Source organism: Phalacrocorax aristotelis, chromosome Z (assembly GCF_949628215.1).
Source record: "Phalacrocorax aristotelis chromosome Z, bGulAri2.1, whole genome shotgun sequence".
Lineage (NCBI taxonomy): Eukaryota > Metazoa > Chordata > Aves > Suliformes > Phalacrocoracidae > Phalacrocorax > Phalacrocorax aristotelis.
Window position 1 is genome coordinate 64974488 of NC_134311.1, and position 19920 is coordinate 64994407.

Consider the following 19920-nt stretch of genomic DNA (forward strand, 5'->3'; position numbering starts at 1 on the left):
ACAGTCAGCACAAGCAGAGACAACAAATTATTTTTTTATTGTTATTTTATTAAATATTAAGTTGTTATTAAGTAGTCTTGTAGTTCATTTAGCCTGAAAAACTAAGGTCTGTTATCTTACTGTAATACAGGTACCAAACTGAAGCTGTCTGACAATTCTAAATTGTACCTCTGAATGTGAAATGAATTTGTAGCTTTCTGGACCAAAAAAAAAAACAAGAAAGAAAAGAAAAAGAAAAGAAAAAAAAAAATAAGTTGGGCCCAAACAGGAGTTATCTAAACATAAATAAATAGACCCAAACCTTGACCCAAAGCCTCACTGAAAGTTATCAGGCAATAACTTTCCCAAGTCAAAGGTGGAAATTAGGAAGACATTAAGAAGGAAGCATGGTATTTGAAGTATTGCACAACATAAGTAATTTATCACTGTATCTCAAAGAATCATTTCAACTAAGCTAAATCCTGTATGTTTAGTACTCAAGAAGTTCACAGCAAAAGCACAGTGGAATTTTATCAACAGTAACAACTGATGCATTATTCCTGTAATAAAATAATCAGCAATGTGAGACAGACTTGTTTATGCAATATTATATGCTATCATTGGGAATTTAATTGATGCTGGGAAATCTTTTTGAGCATCTAGCAATTGCATTTCAAGATGACTAAACATCTAATTTTCAACAGCATAATGAAAAGGTTATTCTGACTGCTTTTGAAATTGTATGATGAGAAAATAAGTTCACACTGAACATGGGCATTTCTGATTATTTGTAAATAACTACAGCTTCTGCTTTCTGCATCTGGGTACTCAGTTCCCATTGTGACAACGTAAATGGCAAGCACACTGTGGTAAAACACCTCGGTGCTACTCGCGACTGAATACCTCACCATAATTTATGAGAAACCCAGAAGAGAGGTGGATGTTAAATAGCTTCAGCAATTGTAAAAGCCATCAGTTTCAATGTTTCTAACTGCTTTTGTGATCCCAGACTCATTCAGGCATTGAACTCCCAGTGATGTCAGTAGTTGTTGAAGTGCATTTGAGGACCTGAGCCAGAGTGCAAAAGATCTGTGCTAAATTTGCAGGCAAACTTCATTAACCAAATGGCAGTAGACAAGTTGCCTTTAGTTATTTGACTTTCTGGTCTTTTTAACAGGCAGAAACATTTAATTTGTATCGATATCTCTTGGCATAAAGAAGAATTCCCACCCCCATCTTTTCAGGTTCAATCAATTACAGTAAACATAAAAATAGTGGTATTTTTTAATATTATCAAGTTCAAATAATTTGTTAGCCTTTGTTTTTAAAGTATAGCTTCTTATCAATGCTCACAAGCGTGACAATTCCCATCCCTAACCACTGGGAGGTAGCAGATGTACTATGCATTCATTATTTAGAGATCTCTTGAACTGTGCTTGGTACATCACCTAATATATAACTCTGTCGATCCATGCTGCCCAAGGATGTTTCTGTTCTCTTTAAGTTTACTTGGTTTTGTGGAAAATCGTACATTTGATGCAGTACAATTAAAAAAAGACCCTCAAATATTATTTATATAAACTTAGATGTGGTGGTCAACATTTCTACAAGAAAGCTTTGAACAACTACTACTGGAAATGTTAGTAAACAAGTTGCTTCTTGAAATTTGTTTGCAACATCTGTTGGAAAAATGATTCAATTATTTGGATTCCACATAAGGTTATCTCTACAATATGGCAGCTGTTCTCTTTTCTCACTCTAATTTCGTATGAACATCACTTTTCAGATAAGAGAGAACTTCTGGGCACTACCGATCTTGCCATTTTATTTAGTGAAATGTAACACAATTAAAAAATCCAAATAAATTCAAACCCTATCCTGATAAAATATTTTTCTTTTTAGTTTGGTTTTCTAGAGAATAAAAAACCAGTACTGCTGTAACATTAAATAATCAGTGTTTACTGGGTGACTAAACACCTTAATCGGAGAAATTAGTCTAAACATATCACAACAAAGGGCTACTGTAAACATTTCAATACTTCTTTGTTGTTCTGCAAATATCATGAGAATAGATTTTCCTTTCATATTGTTTATTAAAATGTAAAAATGCCCACTTGCACAAATGAATTATGGATAAGAATGGAAAAAATGTGTCATACTAAAAATGTAGCTGGATTCTATTATCCTTTGAATAAGATCATGTGAGCAGCTCCACTGACTTAATTTGCTCTGTTCAGTAAGCACAGCAAGATGAACAAGAGGTGCTACAACCAGCCAGTAATTAAGGGCTACATCCTGAGCTGGTAATGCCCAAGACTTGAATTACTAACTAATGTATGGGGGTAAAGGGAAGTTACAAATAAGAATGTGCAATTCTCTTTCAACATGCTAATCTTTCTCAACTTAAAAAAGCAACATAGCCTGTCTTTATAATTTCTCCTTTCCTCTAAGAAAACCTACTCAATTTGTTTATTAAGTAAATCTAAATTTAATCACATGATACGTGTTACTATCCCTAACTTGTCCACAATATGTATTGCTTCCTAAACAAAACAACGCTAGACAACGGCTGAATAAAGTGAAAGTTCACAGCAAAATTTAAGGACATTTCTTCCCACTTGATTCTATATGTATTCTCTCATTTCAAACTGAGCTTAAAACAAACTGTTTTTTGCTTCCAAACAGTACTTTGAAGTTCTGTTGTCCTCATTCTACTAAGACTTTGATGTGCTTCACATGCACTTCGAGTTGCCACTCACACTGTCAGTGACATCATTATTATGAAACTATGTTTTTCTAGTTTGCGGTTTTGCCTACCAACAAAATACTGATTTTGAGTTAAAATCTGCCTATGTTTATACTGATATTCAGTAATAAAGACTGCACCAAAAGCTGAATACATAGCCTGAATTCTAATCAGGGTATTTTTATTTGATTTCAGACACTACTTCTTACAAATCTCATATTTCTTTATTGCTCAAAGAAGTGTAAATTTATTGTTCAACATAAACAAATGTTTTTAGAACAATATCACTTTGCTCAGCTAGATGCTTATGAACAATTTATTCAAATTTAGCTAAAATGTTTTGGAGATGAGCTAGAACTAGAATTACAGAACAATTTCAGAGCTTCCTGAGTTCACAAAGAAACAAAAAACCCCATAGTTCCAAAGTAGTTAAGGATTTAATTTTGTAATTTCCATTTTCAAATCTAGGCGAACCTGGGAAAAAATAGATAAGAAAACTTTAAGAGCTTTACCTTAGAGGTTTGATGGTTATTCTTTAGTGTTATAATTCTAACTTAATCAAACTAAAAATCTGAAGTCTTGCTGTTTCAGTAGACCCCAGCATTATGAAATACTCTGGAAAAACTTTATGCCTCTGTAATTTGGCTCTCCCTTTTTCCTTTTTTTCCACTTGATGTTCGATTTTGAAGTGTTGAACCCTAAGTAACACCTCAAAAGTGTGCTGTATTCTTGGTGAAAATCAGTCTTGCTATGATATCAGACAAAACAGAGTTATACAATACAAGAAACTCCTTCACTTATTTTAGTAGTCTTTCTAAATAATTAATTAATTAATTTATTTATTTATTTTATTGAGGGGTGTGGAAATGTCAATAAGAACTATGCTTAATAATACCAGATTCTAAAAATCCAGAAATACTGAATACATTTTAAAAATTCCTCTAGGATTCTTCCCAAACCAAAAGTTTCAACAGACCATATTCATTCTGGAAAAAAACCTGGTTTTCATCAGCCATTTTTTTTGATTAGCAAATGTGTTGATGTCCAGTTTTTATAATAAAATAATTTGACCTAGGTCAAAGTATTTTCTCAGCCTGATGAGGTTTTAACCCCTTATGCTCTGCTACCTGCCTGGAAAGTAGGATGGCAACACTTATTTTCCAAAAAATGAATTTAGGATTCATTAAGCCAGAAAGAAAGATGCCGGAGGTCAGTGATTAGGGCTGTTATTCCTGAGGGATTTAAAAAAAAAATAAACCTGTGTTCTATTACTATTCACAGAATTAGCCCATCATTTCATCCATTGACCTTCTAGTATTATATTTCCAAGAAGACCTGGCCAATTTTCTATTCAAGTAAAGTGAAGAAGGTAAAGGATGGAAGCTCAAGCCTTTCTTTTAATTCATTTAATCCCCATATCCTCAACTTCTTTATTACTAGCTTGCCTGTGGATTTTTACAACTCAATTAATTTCATACCTGGGAAATCCAAAAAGCTTTCTTGACAGTAGTGCAAGATTGCACAGAAATCAGTTCATCCCTGAAGATCTCATCACAGGGTGGAGTCGCCTTCAGTGAGGTAGTTCTGAGGACAAAACCTTAATTAGGGGAATGACAGAGGAAGAGATTATTTGATTTGACAAAAACTAAGTTTTAATTTCTTTTGTGAACAGCTATGATGGTGGATTCAACCCCTTCTGCAGTGGAATTTGTGGTAGAATGCAGATGGTGCTGCAATTTTATTATGTTTCAAAAACATTTTTGGTAATTAAGCAATCAATATTGAAAACCTCTTGCCATAAGAAGAGTGTGCTTTTTGCTGAAAAACTGTAAGTCTATAAAACATTTTTTTCTATACTTAGAGTTTAGAAAGGTGCTGACATTCACTTCCTGTGAATTTTATGATTTGATTGAAGTTTAGAAAGAAGTTATGCCAAAAAGGCTTGAAAACAACCATCAGCATTATTTCTTACTGGTATGATCTTCAAATAGGAAATACTGGCAAGAGAGGACAAAAGGAGTAAATGAATAATTACCATTACGTGGTGGACTCTTCTCACAGAGTTCTAGTGCTGAATTTGATTTATAATGCATTTTTTGTTTAGATCTACAGGACAACAAAACCACTCAATCAATCTATTGATTTTTTCAAATAATATCTTACATTATTTAGTCTAATACAGCGTGTTTGAGAGAATTTGTCTCTTGGCTGTCTATAGAATGTGACATGCTAATTTGAAACATTTGCTAGCAGTTGATAAAACAGACTAGAAGATGTTAAAGAATACCAGGTAGTGTTTTATTCATTTCAGAAACTCAGTGCCAACTGGCACATCAGCTTCCATTTATGCTCAAGGAAATGCTTTGCAGGAGAGTCCCAGGAAAAGCTGAATAATTTATTCAGTCTATGAGAGTACCAAGCCATACAGCGCAGGTCAGTCCCTTTCAGAGTTCATTCTCAAGCCAATGCCCTCAGCTACATCAAGCTTTATTATGTTGAAGGGAAAGTTAGTGGAACATAAAAAAAGCTATTTTAAGGATGTGAACTCTGTACCATAGGCCCTTTACTCTTCCTATAACCATCATACATATTCTGCTATCACTGATGTTAGGAGAAGGCACGCACTGAGCAATGATTTGAGATTTTCCAAATATGAGAGAAGAAAGATTTTAGGGGCATTTCTTCACATTTTGACATAGTTTTACTCAAGTAGGAATGAAACTGGTAGTCTTTCTGTTATAGCAGGAAACTTCCATGTGGCAAACCTAAAAGGAAGACCTATCGATGCTACTGCAACTGAACCATGCAAATGTTATCATTATTCATAACTCAAAAAATTCAGTGACATTTAAATTATTTCCTGTAAAACAACAACAACAAAAAGCTTTTGATCTTATTAGTAAAGACTGAAACTCAAAGACTGCAATATTTCTCTAGATGATTTTTGGCAGTGCTATTCTGCCTAGATTGAATTCAATCTGCATGCAAGAGTACTAGCTCAAGGATTTTCATCTTCAGTATATAGAATTTAGCATATAGAGTTTACTATCCATTTGAATTTGATTGGTAATTTGTAAAATTTAAGTGAGACACATGCCTCAGAGACACAATGAAAGTATATGTCAGAATTAGATCTCCTGCCTCTTGTATTGGAATGAGACCATTAATTCCATTGATTTCAGTACAATAATTTCTAATATATATATTTATATTTAAGACAAAACACTTCAGAGTTTTATATTACAGACAGTGAAGGATAAACCTCTGGATTTATGGTTGATATATTTAGAATAATCCTAAAATCACACTTTACAGTACATAATTGTATGCAGCTTTCAGCTTAGCCAGTGGAGTGTGCCAAGTTAGTTGAGAAAAAATGAAAATTTTAAATCTCGACACTGAATTAATGAATGGACTGCTATCAACAACTTTTGCAGTTTATTATCTGCCTTTGATATTGTTACATGAAAGAGGATATGTAAGCTATAGAGGTAACCCAGATCAGCAAAGGCAATGTGCAATCCTCTTTTCCAAATATATGTATCAGTCCTCTTAAAAAGCAGCTGAAATTTTAATTTATATTAAAATTGCAATTTAGCACACTTCAAAGGAAAGTTCGGAAGGAGTATCAAAGGAGAAGACTGAAGAGATGTCCATACAATGGGCATCAGGGTATTCAAAGATGGTCACTATGATGAACAGGCGAAGGACTGTATATTGGTCTGAAATAACACAGATTAAACTCAGAAAACTGTAGCGCTCTTGTGCTGGAAAGTGGTTCTACAAGAGTGGGGTATTTTTCCAGTCATCACCTCACCTCTGAGTCTTTATAAAAATAGAGTTTGTGGAACAGGAATGACTAGATGAACCTTATGAACAATCAGAAAGGACTGACTAGCATCAGATATTCTGCTTAGATTTCACCATGTCCTGACGTGTCTCTAATTTACTGAAAAAGAGTTTCTGAAAAGTGTTTTTGTTTGGTTTTCTTTCCTTTGTTGAACAGAAATTTTTTAAATTGCCACCTTGTGGTATAATCTTTCTAAGATTAATCCTGTGAGGAAAAACATTCCACAGTGTCTGTACTCAGAAGCCTAACTCAAATGCAAGATACATCTAGACAGATGCAATACTGTAAGATTACTATTTGGATCTCAGTTCCCTAAGTTATTGAGGTGTATATCAAAACCTGAGCATGTGCATGCTTTCTGTGAAATCAACAAGACTATATAAGCTTAATAATTTTGCTGAATCACAGAGTAAATTACTCTAAGTAGGCAAAATTAAGTATGTGATAGTCACAAAAAATTTTCAGGAAACTGCTTACCAGTGCAGATAGATTAGGCTTTAATAATTTATTAGGTTGTAAAAATTTGTTTTAAAATAACATGGCTAAAATGGGCTCCATTGCTTATTTCTAAAAGTCACAGAAATAATCCTGCAAGCTCTGCAATGTTACATGATCCTGCTAGACGCCAGTATAACATCTTTAAAAGTATGACCACAGACAGTGACCTCCCTCTGAGGTTTGAATTGATTATCTTGTATAAACAAGATAAATAATCTTGTCCAGTATATATTTTTAATTTTTGTCACAGTATGCTTTGTTTGATTTATGACTGAAAGTGAGGTGACCTGCATGACTGCATTCTCTTTCAGTTTCACAAAAAAAGATAATTTTTTTTCTCAATAACCACGGATCAAGGCATCATATGATACAAGCTGAAGAAGGCTTACAGTGTAAAAAGCACTACCAAACAAGTCAGTGGTCAAACAGTTGATTTGATGCCTATCACACCCCACACAAAGGTGATCTACCATCTAATGTCAAGGGACCATACAGATTTGCTTAGGAAAGATTAGCACATATGTAGGATTTAGACATGGTCTATCCCACAGAACTGAAACTAGTAGGATCTCATTACATAGTAGAAATATATGAATTGCTACCATAACAGAATTCTTAAAGATGGTTAGAAGTGTTGCCAGGTTATTTTCCTTCATTAGATGACAGCCAGACCTGCTCTGACTTTTACAGTCTTTGCATTGTTTCCAGTGACCTTTGGATCCCACAGGTAATAATAGTTCCACGTCAACACTCACTGCCTATACAACATAGCCTGCATACGTTCTGCTTTAATAACATTCAGCCTTAATGGTCATCAATAGTCCATTTATCCATATTTACAAGTCAAAAAAATGAATTTCTGTTGTTTTCTGAGATGCTAGCTGTTCACTCAGCATCTCTATATATGTAGTCTCAAACCAGTATCATATTTCAAAATAAAAGCAGCATAGATGACTCACCGTAAGCACAAGTATCCAAGGCTCTTTATGCAAAATGAATGGACTCATATTTTTAAAGACAGCATTATATAAAATCCTTTAGTATGATTAACAGTAGAGGTTCTGACCTATTCGATTGCTTCTGTAGATTAAAATTGAAGCTGTCTTTAACATTTGATCACTAAAAGTCAGAGATAATTTTAATGAATGTTTTTTCCCTGTGAAAGATTTTTTCCACAGTTCCAGGGGTATTGCTAGAATTCCACCATTGCTATTTGTATTTTCTCTTACAGTCGCCTTTTAAAAGTGTATGTTCCATGTACTTCCTCCTCCTGTTTCCATGTGGCAGGCAAAGATATTCCATGACTCAAACAGCATTAGCAACTGAATAAGCCTCTAAGTGTACTGAGAAAAATGGAGAGATGGTAACAGCCACATTTCACAGAAGTAGAAAAAGTGCTTGTGTAGCATGCACTGGCATAGCTGAGCATATGCTCTCAACGGTTCTTTAGTCATCTGCTTGGAGTGGGCAGCAGTGCTGAGGAAAAGACAATCTGTCTCTCTGTTAATGAAAAAGTATCTCTATAGAGTTGATTAGTATAAGGGTAAACTGTTCAGTGACTTCGAAACTGAGAAATATGAAAAAAAAATGCACGATCACTGTGGAAAAAAATTACCTTTTCTGCTTGTGCAGGTCAGATATTTATGGCACATTAAACACTAAGTCGGTAAAGCTTGTAGTACTTTAATACTTCAAGACAGAATGTAAGAAATCTAAAACATTTTTAACTAAATACATCTGGAAGATTTACCAAGTTATATTTTTTTTTTCCTCTCAAGTGTAATACCATCTCCTTTTAAAGCATGCCTGCAGTTCAGTACAGAGATGCACAAACCAGCTTTAAAAGAGATAGCAGAGGCAATGGAATAGGTCTAAAAATGTTAGCGCATAAGCTAATCAGCTCTCACTTCTCACCTGAATACCTTGACATACACAGGGCTCCATGCTGCCGCTACTAAATTGCTTCATATAAACAAGCTTAACTGTGCAGATAGCTTGACTATCTCTGTACTTTCTATTGGATGCAGGGCAGGCATATTCCTTATATAGATCTGAAATGGCAGGTGGCTGAGCAAACAAAAGTGAAGGTCCAATTCAGCAGGGTTACAATGTCCTTTCATACTTTAACTAGAGATCATGCTGTTGGCATTTTATCTGACAATAGTGACAACATAATCATATTGTAGACAGGACTAACACCTCCTTCTTTTAATTAGATCATCCAACAGTGAAATCCATTTCAATTGCTGAAAAAGAGGGGGCAGAAGTTTTGCCAGCTGGACTAACCCACAGATTTATAATTTTATATTATATTTATATTAGCAGATGGACAAAACAGCTCAGATTTTTTTAAAAAAAAGGGTTAGACAAAACAAAGTATATTTCTCTTATATCCAGTTGTGGTAACTTTCTTTTTTAGAATATCCAGAATATCCAAAATTTTAGAGAAAAAATTCACATTTGCTGAAGTGTCTTTTGAGCAGGAAATAAGCCCTGGTCTTTCTTTCAAATACGTATTCAAATTTTTCCAGTTTGAGTCCTGAGTCAGGAATGGAACCCACTGAACGCACTGTTCTCCTGTTGCCAGTAAATATTTATTAAATCATTAGCAAAATGTCCCTCCTCCCTGTCTAGTACCAACTCCACAGACAACACCAAGTTGGGTTGGAGTGTTGATCTGCTTGAGGGAAGGAAGGCTCTACAGAGGGACCTGGACAGGCCGGATCAATGGGCTCAGGCCAACGGTATGAGATTCATTCAACAAGGCCAAGAGCCAGGTCCTACACTTGGGTCACAACAACCCCGTGCAATGCTACAGGCTTGGGGAGGAGTGGCTGGAGAGCTGCCTGGAGGAAAAGGACCTGGGGGTGCTGGCTGACAGCCGGCTGAACACGAGCCAGCAGTGTGCCCAGGTGGACAAGAAGGCCAACAGCATCCTGGCTTGCATCAGGGATAGTGTGGCCAGCAGGAGCAGGGAGGTGATCGTGCCCCTGTACTCAGCACTGGTGAGGCCGCACCTTGAACACTGCATTCAGTTTTGGGTCCCTTGCTACAAGAAGGACATCGATGTGCTGGAGTGTGTCCAGAAAAGGGCAATGAAGCTGGTGAAGGGTCTAGAGCACAAGTGTTACGAGGAACAGCTGAGGGAATTGGGGTTGTTTAGCCTGGAGGAGGCTGAGGGGAGACCTTATCTCTCTCTACAACTACCTGAAAGGAGGTTGTGGCGAGGTGATTGTTGATCTCTTCTCCCAAGTAATAAGCAATAGGACAAGAGGCAATGGCCTCAGGTTGCACTGGGGAGGTACAACACTGAAAGCGTTTCAAGCGTTGGAACAGGCTGTCCAGGGAAGTGGTGGAGTCATTATCCCTGGAGTTATTTAAAAGACATGTAGATGTGGTGCTTAGGGACAGTGTTGGTTTTACAATTGTATTTAATGACCTTAAAGGTCTTTTCCAACCTAAATGATTCTATAATTCTCTGTGTAGGATCTACTTCCCCTTCTTAGGTGGAGAGGTTTTGTGATGGATGTAGAATTTTCAGAGTTGCAGATGAACGTAACCATGAGACAAAGAAAGGAAAAGTGTTTGACTAAAAAGGAAAAGAAAGCATAGAATACATACTACTACAAAACAACTGGCATTGTCAATCATGAATTTTAAAATTAGGGTGTGCCTAAAGTAATGTCTCCCACCTTCCTGTGTTTTTCTTAGTGGGATGTTTGCCACAGTTTTCAAAGTAGAAAGGCATACAGAGTACTAAAGCCCATCATTCTCCACCAGATCATTACTGATGAATTCTTAGTTGCAAATATATATGGCTTTAAGACATCAGCTTGTGTATTTTAATCATAAGCAATTTTTTAAACGTGTATGAATAAACTCACGTATACCCTAAACACATCTCTCACAATGACAACATACAAAGCCTAGACAAAAACCTAGATTTTATTTATAAATGATGGCATAGCCTATTTTAAAGAATTCTAGACTGCTCATAGGAGCCTCTCTCTCATGCAAACATAGATAAACATATCAGTGATACATGGTTTTAAAAAAAATCTATTAAGCTTATAATACTTAAGAGGAATGAAACTCTGAATGTAAAATATAAATTACATTATTTTTACTTCATTGTTTCAAGGCACAGAAGGGATCCATCAGAAACATCAAATCATTTTTAGAGGGAGAAAGACAGACATGGGTAGCACTTTGGGACTTTCTTATTCATATTAAATAGAAAGTGCCCAAATACGGGCAGTACTAAATAGCAGTAGAGAACTGAAAGAGTGGTTAGTAAATAGCAAATATGAATGAAGATATAGATTACAAAGCTGCCCAGGTTGCTTAAAATACAGAATCCAAGAATAAAATCTACCAGGACACCAACTTACAGAACCTAACTGGGAAGTGATTCTTCACACAGTGACATACAGTGAATGTACTACTACAACACCTACAAGACGATGAAAAGTGCTAGGATTCTCATTTGATTAGAAATATTCAGCTTCACCAGTTTTGTAATTATACTAGAGTAAAAGCCTTGCTCTTCTATGGACACAAATGAGAACAGCGCAAGAAGAATCTACTAAAGTCCCTGCTCAGAGACGCTATACCTCTGTGCTGGTTTTGGCTGAGAAGGGGTTAATTCTCTTACTGTGGTGTCTCTGATGGTCGGGGACTTTTCCAGCTTCCCGCGCTCTGCCGCGAGGTGGGGCAGGGGCGGGGCAGGGCCGTGGTCGGGGCGGCTGACCCCGACTGGCCAATGGCAGGTTCATTCCGTACCACGTGACACCATGACCAGTATATTGAGGGGGGGCAGTTGCGGCTCGGGGAGGCGCGGCGGCGGGTCGGTGAGCGGCTGTGTCGTGTGCTGTTTGTTTTGGTGGTTCATCCCCCTCCCCCCGGGTTTCATGCCTCTCGTCATTTTCCTTTCCATTGCATTTTTTGTTTTATTTTATTTTAATCATTAAACTGTTCTTATCTCAACCCACGAGCATTACCCTTCTGATTCTCTCCCCCACCCCACCGGTGGGGGAGTGAGCGAGCGACTGTGTGGGGCTGAGCTGCCGGCTAAACCATGACAACCTCTTAAGGGCAAGAAAAAGGGTGAGCCAAAAACCAAACCCAAACTTAGGATATAATAGCTTATCAACAGAATCATTCATATCCTTTGCAACTTGCCACCCGGTGTATGAAGACAATTATTCAAGCATTTCAGAAAAAGCAAGTTTTAGATACAGAGCTTTCCAGACCTTTTTTATATTGCTACCACTACCTAGTCTCAGTTTGTATTACAGTTTCTACTTATCAGATTTGACTTTCCAGCTTGAAATATTATACTCTGAAACTCCACATCTTTCTTACAAAAGGAATTGAGATAACATTGTATCTTTTAAGATCAACATCATCTACCATCTGTAGAACACTACTGTCAGAGAAGGCTGTTGTAGTTTTGAATGCCATTACAAACAAGATAGGGGAACTCTCTATTAATAAAGTGCCAGATACCTGTTTCCTATGTTTATCTGTGATTGCTACACGTGCCATGTATTTTCTCACAAGCTTTGAAAGCCTTTGAGGATATTCTTCGCATTCAATTTATCCTCCGTTTATGTCAAGTAGTACCTTGCTGCAACCACTTTGAAAGATCACATCTTGCACAGACTCCTATCCCTATTTCTCTGATGACATCTTAAATTTTTTATCCTTTTTATAGTATCTTGCTCCCCGATGCTTAACTTTACCCGATTGATCTGGTAAAGTTCTTTTCAGTTCCCAAGTAAGAGCCACAATTTTTCAGGTAAAGTTTGAAGGCAAATATGCATTCTTTCTTATTTTCCCCTTTTTTTTGTGTTGCATCATCTTATTTTCAAATGGAGATTGGTCGTTGTTGAAGATCTGCCCTCTCTGTTCCCTACAAAAATAACACCAGTCCACCCACCAAAAAAAAAAAAATTACAATGTCCTCTGAGGTTTGCTAAAATAAATTAAATACTGTAGCAAGATTGCCCATATAGTGGTTTTCTTTCTGGTTAACCTCCGAGTCCAGTTCTGCCACCACTCACACAGATGAATGAAGATACTTACACATGCACAACGATCTTCACTGTTCTGTGGGTCAAACAAACACGTTTTCATAGTATGCACCCACACAAAGATAAATGGTTGTCTGGCAATTCCATCCGTAAGTGTCTCTGTCTATCTTCTATGCAAAGTATTCTTTAGCAGTAATTTTTACCGGACTGAAAGTCACTTGGGAGAATACTCTTCTTTAAAGAAACATTCTTAAATAAAAGAATAAATATACAGAAAAGACTGTAGGAAATAAATATTGAAAGTGCTTTCATTTACTGAAGCTTTATGTGCACTTAGATTAGATTACTGTTGAGGATACCTACTATGTATATACTTCCATAAAAGTTACAACTTTTATGCATTTTCTTCCACCTACTTTCCTTTTAAAATGACAAAGTCTTCATATCTTTTGCTGATATCACTTAGAGGGAATGCTTGTAATCACCTTTCCCTTAAGCTTCCACAGTTAACACCACTAGTTTAGCAATGCCTTAGTTACAAGAACATTGATGATTACTGCCAGCATTGAATTTTGAATTCCTCTGAGCTGGCTTGGATGTTACAGTGGTTAAGAGCCTCCTTACACTTCATGTTCCTAATGCTCCTACTGCCACAGCCCTGGGGAATTGACTAACTTGCAGCATTCAGTTCATAAAGCTTGGGTTTTCCATCCAGTCTTACTTTTCCAGAAGACCTGAACTTGCTGCAGACACTCATGCTCCCTTATAATTCTGTGGAGCCTTGCATGTGAGACTCCCATGGGCATGGAATTCACATCCAATAGTTCATTTCCAGAGCACCACAAAGGCTGCCTGTGTTCCCTCTCCAGAAGATTTATTGGCCATACAGCCATAGAATCGTAGAATGGTTTGGGTTGGAAGGGACCTTTAAAGGCCATCTGTCATCAACTCCCGCAGCCCCACTATGTCAAAAACCAACTTCCCATCAGCTATCCAACCATCTAATTTTAGGGTGTATACCTAACGCCACACAGGTTTTCTCCCAGAAGTGGCCTAGGAAAAGAAAAAAGCAACCACCTTTTATTTTCCATTCTTGATGCTAATGATTTAGATTGTTATTCATATTTCTCTTTAATAAAAGGACACTAAGCCTGTAACAGGCATGCCTCCATTATGGCATTATGTACTGATATCACAACTGGAAAGGGGAAAAATCATCTTAGAGGTAGAACTTCTTTAAAATCACTAACTCATCTGTTTTCCAAGTAGAAATCAGAGAGTATGGCAATCTGCTTTCAAACCTAAGCAGCCACTGCCTGCACAAGCAGTACTTACCTCGTATTTATGACAATTCAGGATATTACATCTGTTCAGCTGTGTACATTGTACTGCTTGCTTCTGCCAGTTGTGATAGCTTATTCCCCTCCCCTGCAGCAGAGATGCCTTTAGCGGAAAGAAAGTTGCTGGTGTGAGCTCGGGAACAGAAAGTCTGACAGCAGTAACTGGGACAACCCTTCCAGAGTTGTGTGTTCAGTGTCACCATTCAGCCTGCATCCCTGAAGCAGTGCAATCAACCCGGAGTAGTGCTGTGTGCTCTTCTAATTACACACGCTACCAATTGAAATGTGCCTACCACCAGCACAGTAAGCTACGAGTAATACAAAGTACCTCTGAAAAAAGATGACATAAATAGGTATCTGAAAGACAGCAAATGAGATACAGCTCTAGATTACTGCTGGGACCATCTCTGCACTCCTCTGTACTCCTTTTTAGTTGCTGGTAAAACAGACGATTTAACTCAACATTGAAAAGGTTTTTGCATTCACACTGTTTTCTCCAAAGTACTAATTAAAAACAGTTTTCCACTTACTGAATTTTAAAAAATATTTTGGAAAGTTGTAAAAAGCAGTATAGATTTAAAGAATTGTTTTGCCAGTATTCAGTTTGGTGTCTGTCCCCCCCCGCCAATTCTTGGCCCTAGAGCTGAAATTTCTTGATTTTCAATAACTTGAAGATTTTGCTTTTCAGCAGATGTTCCTTCAACTTAGAAACAACTGGAGCTGGTCTTCCTTTCTGTAAGCACTTAGCACATCAGCTTTCAAGATTTTAGGTTATTACTTTAAGAAATATTCCAAGCAGGCATTTTCAAAAGCAGGATATTTAACTTAATGAATATTATACCAAAGAGAGGTATTAGTCCTGCAAGACATCGCTGTACATAAAAACCTGAATACAACACATCACTTATGCATTTTGCTTGGCGCTGGTGTCTACATCCATTAAAATATGGGAGTGAAGGGACGGATCTTAAGTACTTAAACTAAGTCAATCAACACACAAAAGTAGTTTGCAGGATTAAAACTGACAACTATTAAAACCTTAACTAATGAACTTAAAAGTCAATAAGAGGGCACTTTCCAGCTATCTCTAAAAGCATCCTTCCAGTTCTGATACCCTGACCAAAGTTAGGACAGGAAGGTAAGCAAGACCGTTGATTTCTGGAAAATCAGGACAATGAAAGAAAATAATTTAAAAGCTAGCGTAGTATGTCTTCATACATGCATATCACAGCCAAATATTCGACACCATATACTTAGTCATTCCTTTTTATGCTGATATTCACACATTATTGAAATATACAACTGTAAAAAAGGTTTTATTTGCTTGGTGCTGGAACATCCAGAGGAAAGATATTTAAAATCACAAGAACTTGTTTTTGTGGAGTGATTATACAATTATGTAGGAACACTGTGCAACAGGAGGAAAAAGTTCTTGTTAATGTTAAGTTGCACTTCAGAGGAATTAAAGGTATTTGCCTTTTTAGAGAAGTGGTATATTTTTCTCATATTACAGAGAAGGGGTCCAAAAAGCCTGAATATACCTGCTGCCCAGCATAGTATTGAGCACTCTGAAGAGTATCATGTGACCTTTCACAGCTGTGTACACTAATTTTAGAAATGTTCACAGGACTAGGATTTATAGTAAAAGGTATCATGTTTTATACAGAAATTATCCAGACATGCCTAAATCTTTGTTGTGTCAAATCACAGTTATTCAAACCAATACAATCATAAGATAAATACTACTTTAAAAAAAGATAAACGTTTATATGGAGTCTGCTTGCCTATGAACTAAAAATCCCCAAGAATTATTTTTTTTCATAGCAAAAATTCAAAGTGCATTGTCAAAGCTATTTAGCTGGTCAGTTGAACATTTGTCAGAGAATGTGATTTCTTAATGATTTCTACAGCACTACAAGTACCCAACAATGCAGGCAGTAGGAAAAATTAATAAATTATTACCTAGACACCTCCAACTCAAAAAGAAATCAAACTAGAATTTGTTTTCCACCTTTTACTTTCCATTTGTGGCAGTGTTATCGCTGTAAAGATTGGATAACTATCTGACAGATTCCTGAAGAGATAATAAACACTAGCGTGAAAATATTCTTCTTCAAAAAAAGGTAAGTACTTGGAGCACACAAATATTCTACCAAATTACAGAAGTGATTTACCTAAGTAAAAGACATTCCAGAGAGCTGGTAAAAAGCAGTAGGAATTTTCTGTGCTTTAATTTTACGCTGGGTCATGGGCAACAATAAAACCTTCCTGTCCCGCTTTATCAGTTGTTGTTCCAAAGCATCATGCTCAGCTGCTGTAGCAGGCCTTCCAGCATTCAGCACCAGGCCAGAGCTGAACACCAAGGTTTTCCAAAAGGTAAAGAACGGCTGTGGCACATGACAAATAAATGAGCATGTATTTCTGTAGATTAACTGTAACCGAGTAGACAACTTAGTAGATCTCAGTACACTATAATTATTCTTGGCTACCAGTGTTTCACACAACCCAGTAGGTTACCCATTGGAAGACTATGCTTCTGTTCACATGTACCATGGTGTGTTCCTATCTGTACACATGAGCGTGTCTTGCACCCAAGGCCATGTCTCAGAGCCATCTCCTATTCACACTAGTTGTTTACCCTTGTTTTTGTTCTACAGAACAGACACTAATGCTTGGGATTTCTTTTAAATCATGCTTTTAACTCTCTCTGTAGGAGACACATTTCCCACAAAACACGTTTCCAGAAAACATGACATCACTGCTTTTGGGAACAGGCAACAGGGAAGAAGCTGCCTTTCATACTTTGTAGCAAATTTCAGCATCAATTACCTGGTCTGGCAAATTTAGGACTTGAAAATTTTACAGGTTGAGCACATCTGCTCTTGTTGACCTTTATAGAAATCACCAAGACCACATTTACATCAGTGTTCAGTGTGGATACTCAAACTGTACAATAAGGTAAATATCACATAAATACATGGAAAGCTACCACCTAACATACACACTTGTAGGTGCACTTGCTTTGTGAGAGTTTTCTTAAAGGGATACTAATGATTGCAAAGGTAAGATTCTTCCTCCTTCATGAACATTATTCAATATTAAGCTTATTGGCAAACATTTGTTGCCAGTATGTATGAATGAATATTCATGGAAGTAATACAAGTAGGGTGGGACCAAATGAAAATAATTTTATTGTGAACTTCAGACGACCAGACACAGAAAACAGCACATATTATGAATTCGGATTAATCTTCAATTTAGCTTGCCCAGCTAGTCCTATAATTGTAAATATAATTTTCCTTCCTTGCTAATCCTGCTTTAACATTTGACTTGATGGCGATCTTCTGTTGAGAAATACCTTACAAAAATCTCACAGGGTATGAAACTAAAACCTGAGAGGTAAGAGCTTTGTTCTGCAGTCAGGCGCATCTTATTCTGTCATCTCATAGAAGTCCTGTTGCTCCTCTGTGCCCCAGTTTCTTCACTGAACAAACTACATATGCTTTAACACATTGGCTGTTATTTTTTAATTTCTACAGCTGAGCTGTTCTGGGCATGTTCAGGTTACACCAAAATGAGAAAATGAGAGAAGTGGGACTATATTTACTACAGGCATAAAAATTTACTGTGCTTGGCAGAAGAGAAGGGAATTCATTTTGAGGTATACATTAGCATTACAGTTATAGAGTCATACAAAGCACTGGAATTAATGACGTTACAATAGTTTGATGGAGTCCTCTATGTAATCAAAATAATTCAATACAAACAAACAAAAGAGCCTACTACATTTTTAGTAGTGATCCATTAACCTGGAACATAGCAATGAGTTACAAATTAAAAAGGTTTTATTTTCCTTGTTCTGCTAACACTGATTTCTTAGAAATCTCATTTATAATTTTTTCCAGTGTCTCTCCTGACAGAGTCACAAAATCAAAATCAAACTTGACAAAAACCAAGCTATACCTTTAGCTAAAGTGAGTCTGTGACATTTCAACCATATGTAGCCCTGGTGAGGTCTTCAGAACTAGTCACACCATGTCCCATTACTTCCCTTTCTGTCAAACCAAAAAGCTCCCATCTAAGCTTACATGTTGGCCTGGGCCTCAGGAGAGGTCAATTTCCTGGCTGAAAGCAACGTAAGTTATTTTGGCCTGGAGAAGAATCCATTCTCCCACACAAAAACCACATATTATGAAAATCCTTCCTCATCTTCACAATTCAGGTTTACTACTGAAGATTGCAAGATGCTGAGATGTTAAGGCTATTAAGGCCATACAAATACTTAAGACAAACAGTACTTTAATGTGCACAAGTATACATTTCTTCTATGTAGAATAATAATTATAAAATCTAATATTTGATAACAGGAAGCACAAAATATCAAAGTATCAATTTTACAATGGACAGTAATTGATAGTGTAGTTTATATACACGCTGTGTTTAAGAAGCCTGCAGAGAATGTGTTATACATATTGCAGGTTATTTTCTCTCATTAACAACTTCTCTTAAATCTTATGACATTTTGATGTAATAAAACACTTTTGGATTTATATAATGCCACCACAGGAAACAATATTTCCAGATTCTTGTATGGCAGAAAGACGGGCAAGCTAGGAAGGGGTAGCCATTCTGGTAGGTCTGTCGTCCACGCTAAGGATAGACAAACATTGACAAAATGAGACATTTAATACAAGCAAAGCTGCATAAAATAAGAAATTGGATGTTCTTGTTGCGCACAATTTTCATCATCCAGAAATGAAGGACTGTCACCATTAATATAATGTCATTGCTTCTCCAGTTAAAGGAATGTACATCAGGATCTGCTTACTGCATCTGTAAATGCCTCAATTTTACTGTTCTGATTTACTCCATTACAAGCCTATTTTCTCCTGTACATGACTAGCTGTTGTTTAGCTTATGCTGGGAAAGACCATTCAGGTCAAGGGCTGCATGCTAAAGTCCTCTGAAATAAGGAGCAAAGAGGTGGAAAAATTGCTTGCTTGCAGAGAGGAAGGTTAATGTTGCGACACATACCTGACTGAAATGTGGGAAGTGTCAGTTCCAGTGACGCTGGTGTGGTAAACTATGAGTGCATGGAACTGCACAGCATGACTAGCCTATTCATCCCTTGCCTTTGCAGGTTTCTGTCAAATATGGCGTGAGCTAATTCTTTTACAAAGCTGCAAAACAATAATAATTTCTTACTTTTTAATTATCATTTGGTGACAGACATTGGATGAAAGAAGGAGGAGGACATCATCTGGGGATAAACCAGTAAGAGGGTTTTGTCTATCAGCAGCTGTGCATGAGCCATCAGCAGCTGTGCACACACTCTTCACTGTTTTCGGAAAAAATCATACAGAAAAAGTATCACTCCAGATGGTGAAGACTTATGTATGTCAGCCCTCAACCAATCATGCTGCAAGCATATTCCTTCCTACTCTGGTCACTGCCCAGCCTCCAGCAATCTAT